The sequence below is a fragment of the Suncus etruscus genome, chromosome 15, assembly GCF_024139225.1.
Source record: "Suncus etruscus isolate mSunEtr1 chromosome 15, mSunEtr1.pri.cur, whole genome shotgun sequence".
NCBI classification, from domain to species: Eukaryota; Metazoa; Chordata; class Mammalia; order Eulipotyphla; family Soricidae; genus Suncus; species Suncus etruscus.
This window is the reverse complement of record NC_064862.1, coordinates 45395740-45412846: the sequence shown is the minus strand read 5'-3', so window position 1 is coordinate 45412846 and position 17107 is coordinate 45395740. Positions and strand designations below refer to the sequence as shown.

Here is a 17107-nt window from a genome sequence, read left to right as displayed (position 1 = left end):
CACATCAATAGTACAACAGGGAGGGCTCTTGCCTTGTACTCAGACAACCTCCTAGGTCCTATGCCCAGCACCTCATATGATATGGTCCCCAGACACCACCAGAAGTGATCCCTGAGTGCAGAAGTAAGGCCTGAGCATTACCAGGTGTGGCGCCAAAGCCAGGAGAACAGGTTTCCTATGCTGATTTAAGTACACTGACGAAAAAACAAACCTGGGTAAAGAAGAACTGGGTTGGGAACCCTCTTAACTGACTAGGCCAGGCCACACTTCAGAGCAAAGTATATCATACGGAGACTCATGGTACCTTTGCCTAGTGTTCAGAGCTGCTCAACAGGGCAACACAGGTTGGCAGAGGACAGGGGGTTCTGCCCTGACTTCATAGGCCCCTTCAGAGGAGAGCCAGGGTCCTACTGTGAAAAACTTCGAGAACTCTTGTCCTACCTTACCTATTGCCCAGCAGAAGTCCAGCAGCAGTGATAAAAGGGGTCTGCCCCTTTAAGAAAGACTTTGATCATTATTGGCTAACTGAGTCTATAAATGTCCTCCGCCCGCCCCCCCCCACACCCCAATGTAGCCGGATGGAGTGTCAGTGTGAAGTCTGTGGAAGTTTGAAAAGGCATCAGGAGCAGCAGCAATTTACTGAACTGTTTCTACTCCTGGCTACGGCTTTTCTCCCTGATGTCCAATGCATCTTTTCAACTGGCTACCCTTTACTTTGAACACTTGTTTCCCCTTTACCTGCCCTCAATCTGACCTTACCCTGGTCCCAAACCCAGCTTTCTCTCCCTCTTTCTCTTTTTCTCCCTCTCCCAGCCTAGGGGGTTGTCATAGGCTCCTGGACTTCTCTGTTAAAAAAGGCTTAAAGTAGGGCCAGAGAAATAGCATGGAGGTAAGGCATTTGCCTTGCATGCAGAAGGATGGTGGTTCAAATCCAGGCATCCCATATGGTCCCCCAAGCCTGCCAGGAGCGATTTCTGAGTGTAGAGCCAGGAGTAACCCGAGCGCTGCCGGGTGTGTCTTCAAAACCAAAAAACAAAACAAAAAAAAAAACACAAAAAAAATTAAATAATTAAAATTTAAATGAAAATAAGGCTTAAAGTGGGGCCAGAGTGATAGCACAGCTGTAGAGCATTTGCCTTGCACGCAGACAACCCAGGATGAGCCCAGGTTCGATACCAAGCATAGCATATGGTCCTCTGATCCTGTCAGGTGCAATTTCTAAGGGCAGAGCCAGAAGTAACCTCTGGGTGTGGCACAAAGGACAAAACAAACATAAAAAGGGTTTAAAATATTTTGTCAGAGCCCTGTCTGCAAGCCCACCCCACCCCCCATGGACTCCAATAGAGCAGGCCCATCTCTAGCATCTTGGATCTCTGGCAGAGAACTGGCCAACAATCAGCACTAATATGCAGCCACTTCACAGAAGTGACTGCAGACCTTGAGAAGGCACTGCCCCTAACACCTCATTCTCACACACAACAGAGAAATAACAAAAGCAATTGTTCTTGTTGAGGTACTCTTCAAGCAATTAGATATCTAAAGTAATTAGATAATTGTTAATGGGACAGCTCCCCCTGAAGTCCTCTATTCCCTAGAAGTGCAATGGCAGTGGTGTGACTCACACCTCTAGGCAGATAGTGGTCTGAAACCTATGGCAGACAGTGCCAGTGCCAGTTACCTACTGAAATCACAGAAGCCATCTGACTACCACCAAAAGATCCTGCTCAAATACAGGATGGTCCCTTGGTCTGCATAGGAAACCCATCAAAGCCACATGGAGAAGTAAATGTGGGTAAGTGGATCAAGTCCCAATCTCCAACTCCAGACAGTATTTCATTCAGCTACACACTTCTGATAGTTTCCACACAAGTCACAGTGTCCAGAGGTTTGGTGGGTCCATCCTTACTACAAGCTGTATAAAGTCTGGCTATTATGGGCCTGATATCCTCAGACAGCTGTTCATAGTCCCTGAATCCAAATCATCTTCAATCTGCTGTTTATCTCAAAGCCTGGAAAGCCACCCACCCTTCTATGTCACTTTTTTTTTTTTTTTAAAAACTGAAGAGAGGAGGCACCACCTCCACCAGGAAGCTCTCTGGCCTGCCCATCCTGGCAGTTCAAGGTAGCCAAATGAATTTTGGAAACAACGTTTTCATGACTACTTATCATCTCCAAGTAAGCTGTATCCATTTCTCTTGACCAGCCCAGGCTTATCCAGAAATAACACCACCAGCTTACTAGAACAGAACACAAGTAGGAGAAATAATAGGTAAAGAACAGAGCATCCACATATAGAGACTTTCTTCACCAGAATCAGTTTCCTTTGTACAGACTGTCAGTTGTCACTGTGCACCAGGAAGGACTCCAGAGATTCTGCCTGTTTAATTGGTTAAATGGAGGTTTCTGAGGGCTTCCTCCCAGGAAATTGGTGTTTATTGTTCCCCGTTGTAAGGCTGCTTTAAGAGTCTGGGTCCAATTATATGGGCACAGGGGAACCCCTGTATCGAATCACCATGCTGGGTAGCAAAGTTGCCAAGAGAAAGGGAAGCCACAGAAGGCTCCACAACTTGCCCAACAAAATGCAGCTTCAAATTGTAAGGTCCTACAAAGACAAATTTGCACACTGACTTGAACTTCCATCTCTCTAATTCACTGCCTTTCTCAGAAGCCAAAATACCTATTTTGTTTTCTTCTCGCTTCGTTGAAGTATAATTGACAAAACTGTATGATTTAAAACTTACAATATAATGATTTGATGATGATACTCTGGGACATTCCCACAATCAAGTTAATTAACACCTCACAAAGTGACTGTACATGATGAAAAGATCTAAAGGTCTACCTCCTAACAATGCCATATGAACTACAGTGCCCATCCTGTGCCCTCCATCTCTGGGATGTACTCATGATAGGAATAAAAGTATGTACCTTTGACCAGCTGAGCTCCCATTTAGCCCTCACTACCTTGCAACTACCTTTTTACTATCTGTGTCTATTAATTTGACTTTCTATCCTTTTCTGAGGGGAGGAGGTGGTATATAGGGCACATCTAAATACTTGGGAACTACTCTTGGTTCTGGATGGCCCAGGGGTACTCAGGGTACCATGACCCTTCTTTTGGAGGCAGGGAATCAACAGTGATATCTTAAATTTCTATTCTATTACTGATACCTTTTTTTACCCTCTGTCTTTCTTGATAGAAACAGGTCAACTTTACTGACTATTTCAAAAAAAATTTTTTTTGAGTTCATTGATTTACTCTTTAGTGTTTGAAAATTTTATTTCTACTCTTTCCATTTTCTGCTCCAATGAAGTATACTAAGCTCTTCATTTTCTAGACTGCTTTTACTATTTAAAAAATAGTGATCATGAATTACAGCAGTATTAACACTTTTAGATTTACAGTGTTACTGCACCTCACTCATCAATCAGAGTGATAACATATCTTTTCATACCTGCCCCTGCCTCCTTCACTTCTGATCAGGAGGCAAAATCTTGGGGTTTAATGCCACTGGCCAGTGTCCACTCTTTGACTCTGTTTCTGCATATTCTATCTAAGAGTGAAATCCTCTAGTATTTGTCCTTCTCCTTTTAATTCAATTCACTAGGCATGAGATCCTCTACTTTCATTTCATCTTTTCTTAATGCCAAGTAGTGTACCCAAGTGTAAATATTTACAACAACTTCTTTCTCCACTCATCTGTCATTGGGCATCTGAGTTATTTCCAGATATTTATAGGAGCCAGAGTGATAGTACAGAGGGTAGGCCTACTTGCCTTGTACATAGCCAACCCAGGTTCAATCCCTGGCATCCCCTATGGCCCAAACTGTAATAAAGGTGATCTACCAATTTGCAAAAATGAACTCTGGCAAAGTGTCAGGTAGAAAAGTCATTGGGGAGCAATACTCCAGGCTTACTCCTCTCCTGACTCCCGCCAGGTGTCTATCCTCAGTGCAGTGCTGAGTGTGTCTGAGAGGGAGGAGGGGTACTATGTTCTCCTGCATTTTCCCAGCATCAGCACTGCAGATCCTGCCTGCCTAAGCAGTGTCTTCATGTGAGTATGTACATTACTCATATCAGCTCTCTTGTCACAAGTAGATTTCCAAGTTCAGCGCTAAGATTTCTCCTGCTGCAGCAGAAATTGCCCAGTGTCTGGCTCTGAAATCCCGACTTTATTAATTGTCTTAGACTTGCTATTATACACGTGTCTCCAGGAGTATTAGAATTCAGGCCACTGCTTTACTGCTTTGTCAGACAGAACTTTTTTAAACCACAGTCTAGACTTACTGACCAAGTCAGAAGTGGACCCTGGAGATCTCTCCTGCTTTTCTCTCTTTTCCCCTCAGTTTACCAGTCTCTCCATATCCCTGGAGACTGAAGGCCACAGCAGAGTAGGTTGCCCAATATCATATTCACTACCGGGCACCTTTGTGTCCTTTGTTACTTCAAGAGTCCCAACTGCCATCATTGTCTGAGGTTCAAATATAGCTTGAGGGATGAAGCACTAGGAAACAACATGAATTCTGACCTGCCCATCTACTTTAATGCTCATTATAACTATACTTGTGGGGTATGATGGTCACAAGACAGGCAAAGACAGGGTTCTTCTCTTCAGAACATGAGCTCAGTCAGGACTCAGGACTGGTAAACTAAATGTTCCTCAGAGACTGGACACAGCCCAAAGACAGCGAGCTGCTCACATACAGGGCTCTCACAAAGACCAATAATGCTCCAAAAACAAAAATGGTCTTTCCCATTGCTTTATTCTCACACATATTTAACATGCATATTGGTCATCAAAATCATTAACTAATTCTTAGTACAAAAATTCCTCCATTCAATTTTTCTCTGTCTTGTTTTTCTTTCCCTTTTAAAACAAATTTTAGACTATGCACAGCTGTGCTCATGGCTTACTTCTGACTCTACACTCAGGGGTATCAGGGATCAAAATCTGTATCAGCTACACGCAAGATAAGCATCCTACCCAAAGCCCCTCTCTTGTCTCTTTTCTTCCTTCCTTCCTTCCTCAACTTTAATTTCCCTTGGGCTTTCTCCTTTTTTCCCCTTTTGAAACATTATATTATTCTGTTCCAATCATTTCTCTTCCAGTCAATTTTTTCTCACTCAAACACATGAGCAAACCATCTCCTCTAGGAGAATCAAGTCCACCTGGCTTGACTCTGACTCCTCCCTGGGTCCATCTTGTCCTTGGGGTCAAATCCCCCATAACTCTCAATTCTTAACACCCACTAAGTGCCATCCACTGATTCATCTACTCATGAACAAGGTAGGGTTTGTTAAAAAACTTTCTGGGGAAGCTGGATCATTTAAGTAACCAGAAGAAACTCAGTGAAGCAATATACCCAAGATTCACTTAGAGAGAAGACAAGGGAAAATGACCCTTCAAACAAGACTGTGTATAACTGCAACCCAGCTCATAATCATGGCCTTCGGGACAAAGATCTTGTCTGAGCTTCCTTTTGGCCATTTGGCCAATACTCATAACCTACTTATGTGAACAGCAGCGAACTCAGGACATGGCCATCACCATGTGGGAATGGCTTTTAGCATATTCACTGGGCACATCAGAAAGAGTAATTGAGTAATTGCTAAAAAAAAAAAAAAAAAAGAGTAATTGCTGGGTCAGAGAGTAGCATGGAGGCTGGGAGTTTGCCTTGCATGCAGGAGGACAGTGGTTCGAATCTGGGCATCCCATATTGCTGCCAGGTGTTACCCAAAAACAGAAAAAGAGAGAGGAAGGAAGGAAGGAAGGAAGGAAGGAAGGAAGGAAGGAAGGAAGGAAGGAAGGAAGGAAGGAAGGAAGGAAGGAAGGAAGGAAGGAAGGAAGGAAGGAAGGAAGGAAGGAAGGAAGGAAGGAAGGAATTGCCACAGTAGCCTAAGAAATGCAGCCCATATCACTGCCCTCTGGTCTGGTCTGGCCTTGTTAGAGTGATTGTTAGCCCATGTCAAGGATTTCCAAGACAGGACATGACTATGGCTGCCACTCACAGGGACCCTCACTGATGAGCCAGTTCCTATAATACCACCAGAAAAGGAGAAATTAAACCAAGAACACACAGGCTGGTGTCCCACTGAGGCTGCTCAGGACAAACTACATAGACTAGAAGCATCCTGTGCCCAGAACTACATCAGTCCTTCTCTCAAGTGCAGGAGGAACCAGCTACGGTTAAACCAAAGTTCACATCATGTATTTCCATGGCTTCATTCCACTATGACTCATTCCTTTTGTTTTCACACTTGAGCCAAACTTGACAACATGAACACAGCTCAAAACATGAAGACATTTCATTAGACCTCATCCCCCTCTGTTCCTAGCCCAAGGGTGGAGAGTTATATAGAACAGAGTTAAAGCAAGTGGCTTCTGCTTTATCCACAGATATTCTGTGTGTTCTGGGTTGAACAGGGTGACACTCAGAATTCAGGATCCCGCAGTTTTTGCAATTCCTCAGGTGACTGCACTTCGAATTTTGATCCTGTCTCCATGGCTGAATGGGACAAGGAGTGCCACGGACACATGGTAGCAGTGACAGGCCACAGCTCACATATAGGTCAGGACAGCTTCCAATGAAGTACCTCCTACAAACACAGACTTAACAATATTCTAGATTTGAGAGAGTTAGTTCAAGGGAAGAGTACATGTCTAGAATTTGCACATCCTGACTTTGTTCTCCAAGCATGACCAGACTAAGCACCTCCAACCCACACGGGGTCAAATTCTGCAGAAGTAGTGAGGGCAGGAGGAGGAAAGGGAAGAAGAGAGGGAAGGAGGCAGGGAGGGAGAGAGGGGTGGAGAGAGGAAAGAAGGGAGGGAAGGAGGGTGGGAAGGAAGGAGAGAGGGAAGGAGGCAGGGAAGAAGGGAGGGGAGGAGGGAGGGATGGAGGGAGATTCTGAATCCTACAAATGTGCTAGAGTAAATCACCAGCTTGTCAGAGTAAGTAGATTTGCTACACCCTGCTACCCACCCTCAATGACTTCCTTCTAGCTTCCTCTAGCTTCTGACTTGTTTAGGCCATGAGGAACCCAAGAAAAGGTGAAGGACAGAGAAGAGTAGACTCACTCCCTAGTGATCTGTTTGTCCTAACTTCACTTATGAGGCCTCAATCTTGAGAAGGAGCAGCCTTGTAGGAGGGTTGATGCCTTACTCCAGATGAAGGGGCACTAAAATGATGTGCCCTGACCCTAAAGAAGGGAAAGAGTTCACTTTGCCAACTGTGGTGAGAGGTCAGAAAGAAAGACAGAACCACCTGTGTTCCCAACACTGCAGAGATGACACAGAGTAAGTCATGAATATCCTTTAACCTCCAGTGTGACTAACTGCTCTTTCTGGAACAAATTCCTCAGGATCACATTCTGCGAAAATGCAGTCTCTCTCTGTTCAGTGAGACTAGCAAGGGATAAACACGGGTTGTGGAGGGGAATTCCAGGATTTAACTTTTGGAAAGTCCTGAAAGAGTTTTTTTATTTTTGGTTTTTATTTGCTAACTTGTTTGGTTCTAGCTGAATGAGACAAGAAACTGATGAACTTGGACTCACCTTGACATGAAATCCCTTGACCGTCAAAAATCTGCTTGCAAACCCCACAAACTTTGGCTTTTTTAAAAGTCTTGACTTTAAAGCTGTGCAAACTTGAAATAAATTCTTCTGGCTGAAAAAAAATAAAATAAAATAAAGGAAGAAACCATCAGCACTTGAATTCAGTTTGATTTCCACTTTTCCCTGTCAAGAGATAATAGCAGTTGTGAAGATCTAAAATATGAACAGTCAGAGCTGGAGTGAATGTACAGTGGGGAGGGTGCTTCCTTGCACCACTGAGTTCAACCCCCAGTGTTCCATGTGGTCCCTGGAGTAAGCCAGGAGTGATTCCTGAGTGTACAGCCAAGTGTAACCCCTGATACCCACCTAATATTGCCCCCAAAGCAAGACAAAACAAAAAAGGAAACTTCACCAGCAGGCGTAGAAGAGGAAACCACCCAGCAGCACAGGGACTTCAGGAGCCTATCAGGCCCTATTGGTGTTCTCTATGCCAGAGCCTAAGTGGGAGCTGAGACTTGCCCCAATTTCAGGGACCATATGTAATGATGCATTTACTCCAGATTAGAGGCTAAAAAGTACCACTTCTGTCCTTGACAAAAGTATCTGGTCACTCTAGGGTTCTAGATTTTCCCCCTAAAAGAAATGACTAAGTGGACCTATCCTACTGCCTCAATCTCCCTGGCCTACCAGCTCACTATAGTCTGGCCCCCTTGTTCTCCATAATTTGAGTGTACTCTGTGGATGGAGAGGCAGTTCGTTATGGAACCCAGGATAAGTCTCTCCTTAAATCTAAAAGAACTTCAAATTACACACATTAGAACTAGGAAATGTGTCATTCATCTAATTGATGTCAAGCATATTCAACAATCTTATAAAAAATTCAGATTGCCTTAGAAAGAAAGTAAATACCCATTAATATACCCATTTGCAAATAGGTGACAATAATAGATTTCTATAACAATCCATATAGATTCAGTGAGCCTGTAATGTGCTACCAAAGAGAGGGTGAAATGTTATCAAGAAAGTGAAATGGGCTGGCGAGGTGGCGCTAGAGGTAAGGTGTCTGCCTTGTAAGTGCTAGCCAAGGATCAGGACCATGGTTCGATCCCCCGGCATCCCATATGGTTCCCCCAAGCCCGGGGCAATTTCTGAGCGCTTAGCCAGGAGTAAACCCTGAGCATCTAATGGGTGTGGCCCGAAAAACCAAAAAAAAGTGAAACGAATGGTACAAAATGGAAAATGGTTGACAATTTCTTATAAATATGTCGTCTGGGCTGGAGCAATCGCATAGCAGGTAGTGTTTGCCTTGCACATGGCCAACTCAGGCTCAATCCCAGGCATCCCATATAGTCTCGAGTGCCTGCCAGGAGTAATTTCTGAGCACAGAGCCAGGAGTAACCCCTGAGTGCCATTAGGTGTGGTCCAAAAACCAAAACCAAATATATATCATATACATACATATATGTTATCAGCAATTACATCCCTGAAGATAATAAAGCCAACAAAGCATTTAAGTAAAAATAATCACATCCAACTCACTTAAAAGCATTCCAAACAGAAAGTAATCCAAATATCCATCAGAAGATTGAGTGACCAAACCATGGCATTCGTACAATGGAATGTACTAATTCTGTTCCAGAATACAGAATACAGAGCATATGTAATAATAAGAGCATATGTAACAATAAGGGGGAGCATCAAAAGCATTATCATGCTGTGCGAAGAAGTCAAGCCCAGGAGCACACAGTAAATGATTCCCTTTATAGCACAGGGATGAGCAGGCTTGTGTTTGTAGAGTAAATAACGGTTACCTCTAGAGATTTATTGGCTGAAAGGGCATGAGAAAAATTTCTGGGGTGAAGGCAATTTGCTACATGAAGTTACCCAGGAAGTTTATCTCTTTAAAGTCATTACGATCTGTTTTATATTTTATATTTTCTGTATAAAGATATTTTCTGTATAAAAATCTATATAAAGAAAAAACATCTAGCAATAATGAAATAATAATGGAAATATATTGATAATCTAGCACAAAAATAAAACAATGTTAATGAAATAGTATTTTTGTCTTTAGGAACTTCCACTTCTGAAGAAGATTCTGAAGAAGATGGAGGAACTAGATTTGTCCTCACATCTGAAATTTTAAAAATGCACAAATTTGTGAAACATTTTTTAAAATACAATATATGAAAAAATAAATAAGTGATATAGCAGCAAGGGAGGAGATAAGATGACCTCTGTTATCCCATATTCCTTATTTAAAAATAAATCAAATATGGAGAGAATGAAACTTCTTCAACATGATTAATATCTAAAGATGACACCTAGCTATTAACCCAAAGCAAAGGTTTCTCCCATCTTCCTCTGTCCTTTAAACCTATCCCTTTGATATGTAAAAGTCTAGTTGGATATCACTTTACCCTCCCTCAACTGGTTGAATTTGTAACTAGGAGAATAAAGAAAAGTCAGTTTGGCTTAGGTACACAGAGACCACGAGATGATAAGAAAACTGACTCCAAGATTCTCTCCTGACTGGCTTGGTTTATTCTTTGCAGCTACCCTACCTGATTTAGACCCATCTGCCCAGGGTTGGAAATATAGAAGACCACGGGAATAGATTTTACAAATATCCATGTAAATTTTCCAGCAAAAACTTATATGTTTAATTATGAAATAAGCAAGAAAACTAGATCAACGGCACCCATTTTGGAAAAGAGGAAGTAAAACTGTCCAGTCAATGTCAATGTCTTCAGTCACTATTATCTATGTAGAAGACAAATACAAGTATTTTAAATGCATCTATTTATATGCAAATAATGAAGTAGTAAAGAAATATTTTTTAAATGTTCTATCCACAATTGTGCCTCAAACAATCAAGTACCTAGGAATCAGCTTAACCCAAAAAATGAAATTGTTTGTGGGAATGTCAACTTGGTCAGTCTTTTTGGAAAACAACGTGAACATTCCTAAAAACTAAGAAACTGAGCTTCCATATTACCCAGAAATTTCCTTCCTGGGGATAAACTTTAAGAGCCCAAAAACAATGCATGAAAGATATCTGTATGTTCATGGTACACAGTAGTCACAATACTTATAGTCACAATACTCAAAATACTCTTGAAAACAACCCAAGAATAGATGGCTGGATAAAGAAGCTATGTTCCATATAATTGATAAAGACTACACAGCCATTAGAAAAAACGAAGTCATGAAATCTGCTGCAAAGTGGATAGATCTGGAGAGTATTGTGCCAAGTGAAATAAGTCAGTGGAAGAGGGACAGACACAGAATGGCCTCAATTATTTGCAGACTATAAAGAAACCCAGTAGGAGAATATGCCCAAAAACAGGACAGGAGAATTGGTCCTTAGAAGGATGCTTACTCCCATAGAGGGGAGGCTTAGATAAAAATTATGGGGAATGAATCATTCCTTCTGGATCTTTCTGGTTACTAAAAGGAGGTATAGTGACAGGTCTGATCCCCTTTCAGTAAAATACTGCAAATGACAGTGACAAAAATGAAAAAGTGTTGGTGTTGGTAGGGGCATTATGAGGGAAACTGGGGACATTTGTGGAGGAATTGGTGCTAGGACATTGTTGCCTGAAAACTCTTTGTAATTCAATAAATTTTATGCCTAAATAACTTTGTAATTCAGATTGAGTAATTTTTTAAAACTATTTCAAATGCATCTAAAAGAAATGAGTTTATAGCAAAGTAAACACAAGATTAATATGAAAACTCCATTTCTATATAAGCATTTAGAAGTTGAAGCCCTATTGATTACCATTTACAGCAGCATACAAAATGTTAATTAAGAAGAATCTAAAAAGTAATATGCGGATCTAAAAACCAAAACACAGTGGGAAAAAGTCAAGTACGATATCAATAAAGAGATATATACCATGTCCATGAACTGGCAAAGTCAATATAACTAATATGCAAATTTTCCCAACAAAATCTCAATAATATCTCAGCAGGCTTGTCTTAGTTTGCAAGATTAAGATGCTCAGCACCAAAGATTACCAAATAACTTGGAAGAGTGCATATGTTTTTGTGTGAAATTTAATATTTGTCCATTACATCTGTTTTCAGTGTAAAAACACTAAACTACAACTAAGACAGGATTTTGAAAGAACACATTAAGCTCAAATTTTCAACAAAGCAATTTCTCCCATAATCTATTCAAAGGAAGGGCAAATATTCAGCACACACACAATAACTCCTTACACCCTCACCTATAGGACAGACATAATCTATCATGGCTTTTATCCTCAATAAACTTTCCAATAGAGAACTACCAATAGGCTGAATTAGCAGAACTGATTCTGACCAAGAATCTGGTAAGACATTCCAACTTAATTTTTTGTTTGTTTTGTTTTGGGCAGGGGTTACTCCTGGCTATGCGCTCAGAATTCACTCCTGGCTTGGGGGACCTATGGGTCACCGGGGGAATCAAACCTCAGTCCATCCTAGGTCAGCCACGTGCAAGGCAAAGTCCCTACCGCTGTGCCACTGCTCCGGCCCCATGACACTTCAACTTTAAAGCTTTACACTAAACAGTCTTTGTGGAACACCGAAAAATTGTAGTTTTCTATCAAAATCATTGTCTTTCCTGACCCATTTCATTTACTTCCAAAAGCCAGAACTCCTCTTTCTTTATTCAACCAATTCCCAATACCAGGAGGGGGAAGGTTGAGTAATCCAGGTGGGCTTTTACATATCAAAAGAGAGATTTAGGAGAAAAGGGAAGATGGGGGACCGCCTTTGTTTTGTGTTAATTGCTGGGTGTCATCTTACAAGAAGACCTACAGTTGTCTAGTGACTTTTAATCACATGTCTCCTGGCATATTTGCTGTTCTTGTCAAGCTGTCCATCTATCAAAATGAAGAAGGCATCTGCGGTGGGCCAAAGCCCTTCAACAGGTTCTTTTACCTGAAGAACAAGCTCTGTATGTGACCTTGAACAAATCAAACTCTCTTCAAAGAAAAAAAAAAACTCCCCCCTCCTGCTTATTAAGGAACTATTATAAATCATCAAATGTTCTAACATGTACTAACTGCAAGCATTTGGGCACAATTTTTATAACAGTCCACCCAAAATTTACTGAGTCAGTTTATCTGAAGGTGGGGCCAGACACATGATTTTCTCAAAGGAACCCCCCATGACTTGAATATGCAGCTAAGACTAGGCCACTGCTGCATACTAAATAATGCCTTATGTTCTATAGACAGATTAGGTGCTGTTGTTATAAGCTGTATTCATTCACATCCAGTATACTCCCAAGCAATTGTACGCATTTTGATAGCGACCGCTCTGTAGTCAATGCCAGCAAAAAAGTGAGTGTGCTACTGTGAAGAAGTTCTCAGTAGTGGCAGACCCTTCAGTGCCACAACCATGACCATCACTGTTTTATATATTTATGGAATGATTGCAAGGCCAAGACCAAGACCACACAGTGAACAAATGAAAGAATAGAGATCCAGTCAATACCCAGTCTCATACCCAGACAGAGTCTGCACTCAAGGTCTGACATACATGCCCTCTATCTTAACTCCAGCTGGCAGAGACCTCCTCCACTCCTTTCTGTAGTTACTTGTCTGTGAGATTTCTCTCCTATGCTAGATTGTAATTTTCCACAGGGAAAGACATAGGATTCTTTCCCCACCCCCCAATCTGGCCCACTGAGACCCTGAAAAACACCCGGCATACATTGAACAGTGAACTCTCAATTAATATTTGTTGAACAAGTAAAATGGTCCTGGTCTGTGAGTCAATGAGGGATACTGTGACCTTGTATTCCTTACAAATCTCTTTATTTCAACCAGGGAGAAAGGGGCACTGTGTTCTGAGGTTTTTCTTGCTCTTGGCCACGGCTAGACTGGCGGGAGAAAAGAGCAAAGGGGCTGTTGAGAGGCTGAAGCCATTTCAACTGCTACATCCCAAAGGAATTCATTTCAGATAGTGTAATAACATCTGCTCCAACTGCATCTGTACATAACATCTCCATTGTGAAATGAGCCGAGACAGGATTAGCCTGCCTTAGTTTTCACCTGGTTCTGTGCTTTCATTTCTCTTGAAGAAGGGAGCCAAGAGTGCGCGGGGGAAGGGAGGTCTCCAAACTGAAGTTTAGCAGGCTTTTAGATTCAGGAATCTAAATTGCATTTAATTGTTAGCAGGCCAGAGTTGGGAGAGGGGAGTAGAGCCACTGGGTCCACGGGAATCCCTGAGGGTACAGGGTAATTAGCGCTGGGCATATATTGTGAAGACTCTTTTAGAGAGAGAAAAAATCAATGGAAAATCCAGCAAGGAAGTGCTCCCCAAGAGAGCCAAAGGGTAGCCTTCGGCTCAGCTCTGTGAAAATGCAAAACCTCACAGACCCCTGTGCAAGGCTCCCCAGATAAATGCTGCAGTAGCAAAACAGTTTCCCACACAAAGGCAGGAGGCCACATCAGCACAATCCAGCTCTGTGCGTCTCCGGAGAGGAATCCAGGCGTGTGTACATTCCAACAGAGGAAACCTTCAGAGCTGAGCAAACACAGCTCGCCTCTGAAATTAAACAGCTAAAACTTGGGTGTGATCCTGCCAGAACATTCTCCCACTCCAGGGGCCCTTGACCAGGCAGCGTCCCCAACACATACTGTCTGGAACCTTCCAGCAATAGAAGCAGTAGGCCATCAAACTCAACAGCAGAATCGACACAACTCAATAAAAAGGCCTATGCTGCTCTCCCTAGAACTCAAAAACATTTCCAGGAGCTGAGCTGTAGAAATGCCTGATCACTGGAAGCTAGCACGGGGCACAAAATGAGAAGAATTTCTCAGCAGTGTGTAAAGGGTCCAATGTGCTGCCTCCATTCAGAAGAAGTCCCCAAAGTTGCTTGTGCAAGAAGAAGGTATTAAGCCTCAACTGTCCCAGCTACTTGGCCTCCCATCGGCTAAAAAGGACACAGGGACAAGAAGCAAAAAGTGCACAACCAGACTGAAGTCATAGGAGGTGAGGGCATGGACCTTGCATGGGGCTTACCTGGGTTTGTCCCCTGGACACTACAAATGGTCCGAAAGCCCCCCCCCAGTATGATCTAGAATGGTCTAGAAAGCCCACCCCAGTACCACTGGGATCTGGCACAAAAAAAACAAAAAAACAAAATTAAACAGACTTAAAACAATGAAAGTGCATAAGCACATAGCGATTCAGAGGCCTACATGCACAAGGTCACAGGCAGTGACGAATGCACGTGCAGCCCCATTAGAACACTGAGCTCGCACACACATGCACTGGTGCACACAAACGGGCGTGGCAACAAAGGAGCCCCCCAGGTTCCCAATGCCCTGTGTGCCAAAGACCCTATCTTGCGCGCTGAGCCAAATTCCCACTTACCTGGCGGCGGTGCCGATGTGCCCGAACTCCGAGCACGCAACCTCCAGGAGGCCCCGAGGTCAAAGCACGCAACCTCATGGCTACCCAGAGGACAAGCACGGTCAGCTATGTGGGGTGCTGACCCTCCCCTGCTGTGACCTGCACCCCTGCGTCCGGGAGCCTGCAGAAGATCCGCCCAGGAGGCCCAAAGGACTCGGCAGCTCCGTCCAAGTTCACTCCGCCTTCAGAAGTCGGATGCAGGAACAAAAAACAAGCAAGCAGGCACCGGGTACCCCCCTCGTCCCTCCATCTGACATGAATTAGCCCTTCCTCCCCGCCCCACGCCGCAGCTCCAAAGGCTTCTGAGCCAAATGCAGGGAAATAGGGGGAGAGACGCCTCCTTGTGCAGGGGGTTGGGGATGAGGGGAGACCTCCTGCCGCCTCATCCAAGGGGCTTACCCAGAACTGTAGCTCAGGGATAGTTTTACTGGGATTTCAGACCCCTGAAAAATGCAGACCGGATTGAAAATCAAAAACGATCTGGACTGTTGACTAGTAAGCGTGACTAGTAATCTGTGATGGTCGATTTCCCTGGTAGTCTACACTGTAAGCAGTAGGCTTGAACAGGAGAAAAGATCAGTGTGAAAGAGCAGTATTTCCATTTGCCTCCTTGACCAAGAGACAGCAAGGGGGATCATCACCAGGAGGTTCTAGTACTCTAAGAGCCAATGACTGAAGCCCTTCCTTGGGGGTGAGGACCCTGCACCCATCTGCCTCCAAACCCCATCCTGTGGACGCCAGCTCCTCTCATATCATTTCCATTTACTGAATCCCGTATTCCTTCCTGGGCTGTAATTCTAGAAGGAAATTGGAAACTTGAATGTGGGAGGTGAAACTGAACAGGCTTGTGGGAGGTAGGTAAAAGCCAAAGGCAGGAAGGGTCACTGGGATGCTAACAGCCGGGAAGGAAGAGGCCAAGATCCTTTGTAGGATGCCAGCCAGTGCCCATCAAACTGCACAAGCCTGACTTGTCCTGACTGACTACTGAACTCCACCAGGAGGCTCACTTGTAACTCTGACCTGAGACATGAAGATAAATCTGGCTTGGGCATGTTGGGATAAGGCCACCTTCCTCCATGGGTTGCAACAAAGGGACCCTACACATTAACAGATGGAGCCTTCTCTCCTTGGGCTGCTCGCCTACTGTGCACTGCCAGGGCCCTGCCCTTCTAGGCACCCAGCATAACAACCTTGGCCTGAAGACCTGAGACCCACCCCCAGCTCAAGGCTGTTCAACATTGGCTTCAAATCCGCAGCTCCATGAGCAACTAAAATGTCTTAGCTCTGGAGGCTCCAGAGAGCAATCTGGGTGGGCTGGACCAGAGCCTTTATGGTTAACACATGTGCAAATTCCTGTCATTGATTCCACATCAGCATTAACCTCTCAGGTCCTGGCACTCAGCATACAACTTTCCGTTCTGCAGTGGAACAAGAAAGCTGTGTTTCAACTTCTAGCCACAAAGAAGCCAGGAAGACGCCATGTGGGCAGATACCTTTTCAGTTCTTGTTTCATCTGCCCAAAAATTAGATCATTACCTTTGTTTTTCTATACTTACTTATTTTCATCGATAGTCACTTTTTTCTGTAGTATATTCAGACTTAAGTTGTTTCTTCCAAACATCTCTGCCCTATTTCTACATACACATATGAGTACACACTACCCAACTGCCCCAATGTGATACTGTGATCATTGAGGGGAAAAAAATCAGTATCGCATTCATTTCTAGTTCCCGGCATCTAACCAAGACTGGGCTCTGAGTAGCGTGTACATGGAGAGAAGAATGCACTACCCCAAGACATACACTATAACACTCCTCACAAATCATCCAAATCTGCCTTCAGGTTAACCAAGGAACTGGAGTAGAGAGGACCCAAGTTCAAAGAGAGAAGAGAGAAACCTCAATTGATGATGCTCCCTGAACTTTAAAAGCAGGTTCCACACTGGATTGGGATTATCCAAAATGATGGGTCATGAATATAGGTCAGAATCTCAGTTCCTACCAGAATGGAAGGCAGTTTATCTCCTCTTCCTTGGAAGTCATGTCACATGGAAAATTCCCTCATGGTATTCCTAGTAATAAGTCACATTGCATGATACACCTCTCAAATAATAACAATCCAAATCACCATCAAGGA

The 17107-nt window shown here is 43.4% G+C and overlaps 1 protein-coding gene across 2 annotated transcripts in view; it reads right to left on the bottom strand.

The window, feature by feature from the left end:
• The window catches only part of TNS3 (tensin 3), a 148923-nt gene extending 141260 nt beyond the window's left edge, over positions 1-7663 (bottom strand). For both annotated transcript variants that reach the window (XM_049789605.1, XM_049789606.1), the window contains exon 1: positions 7556-7663. The gene's annotated coding sequence lies outside the window, so the exon portion shown is untranslated. The remainder of the gene's footprint in view (positions 1-7555) is intronic.
• Between the last annotated feature and the right edge of the window lie 9444 nt (positions 7664-17107).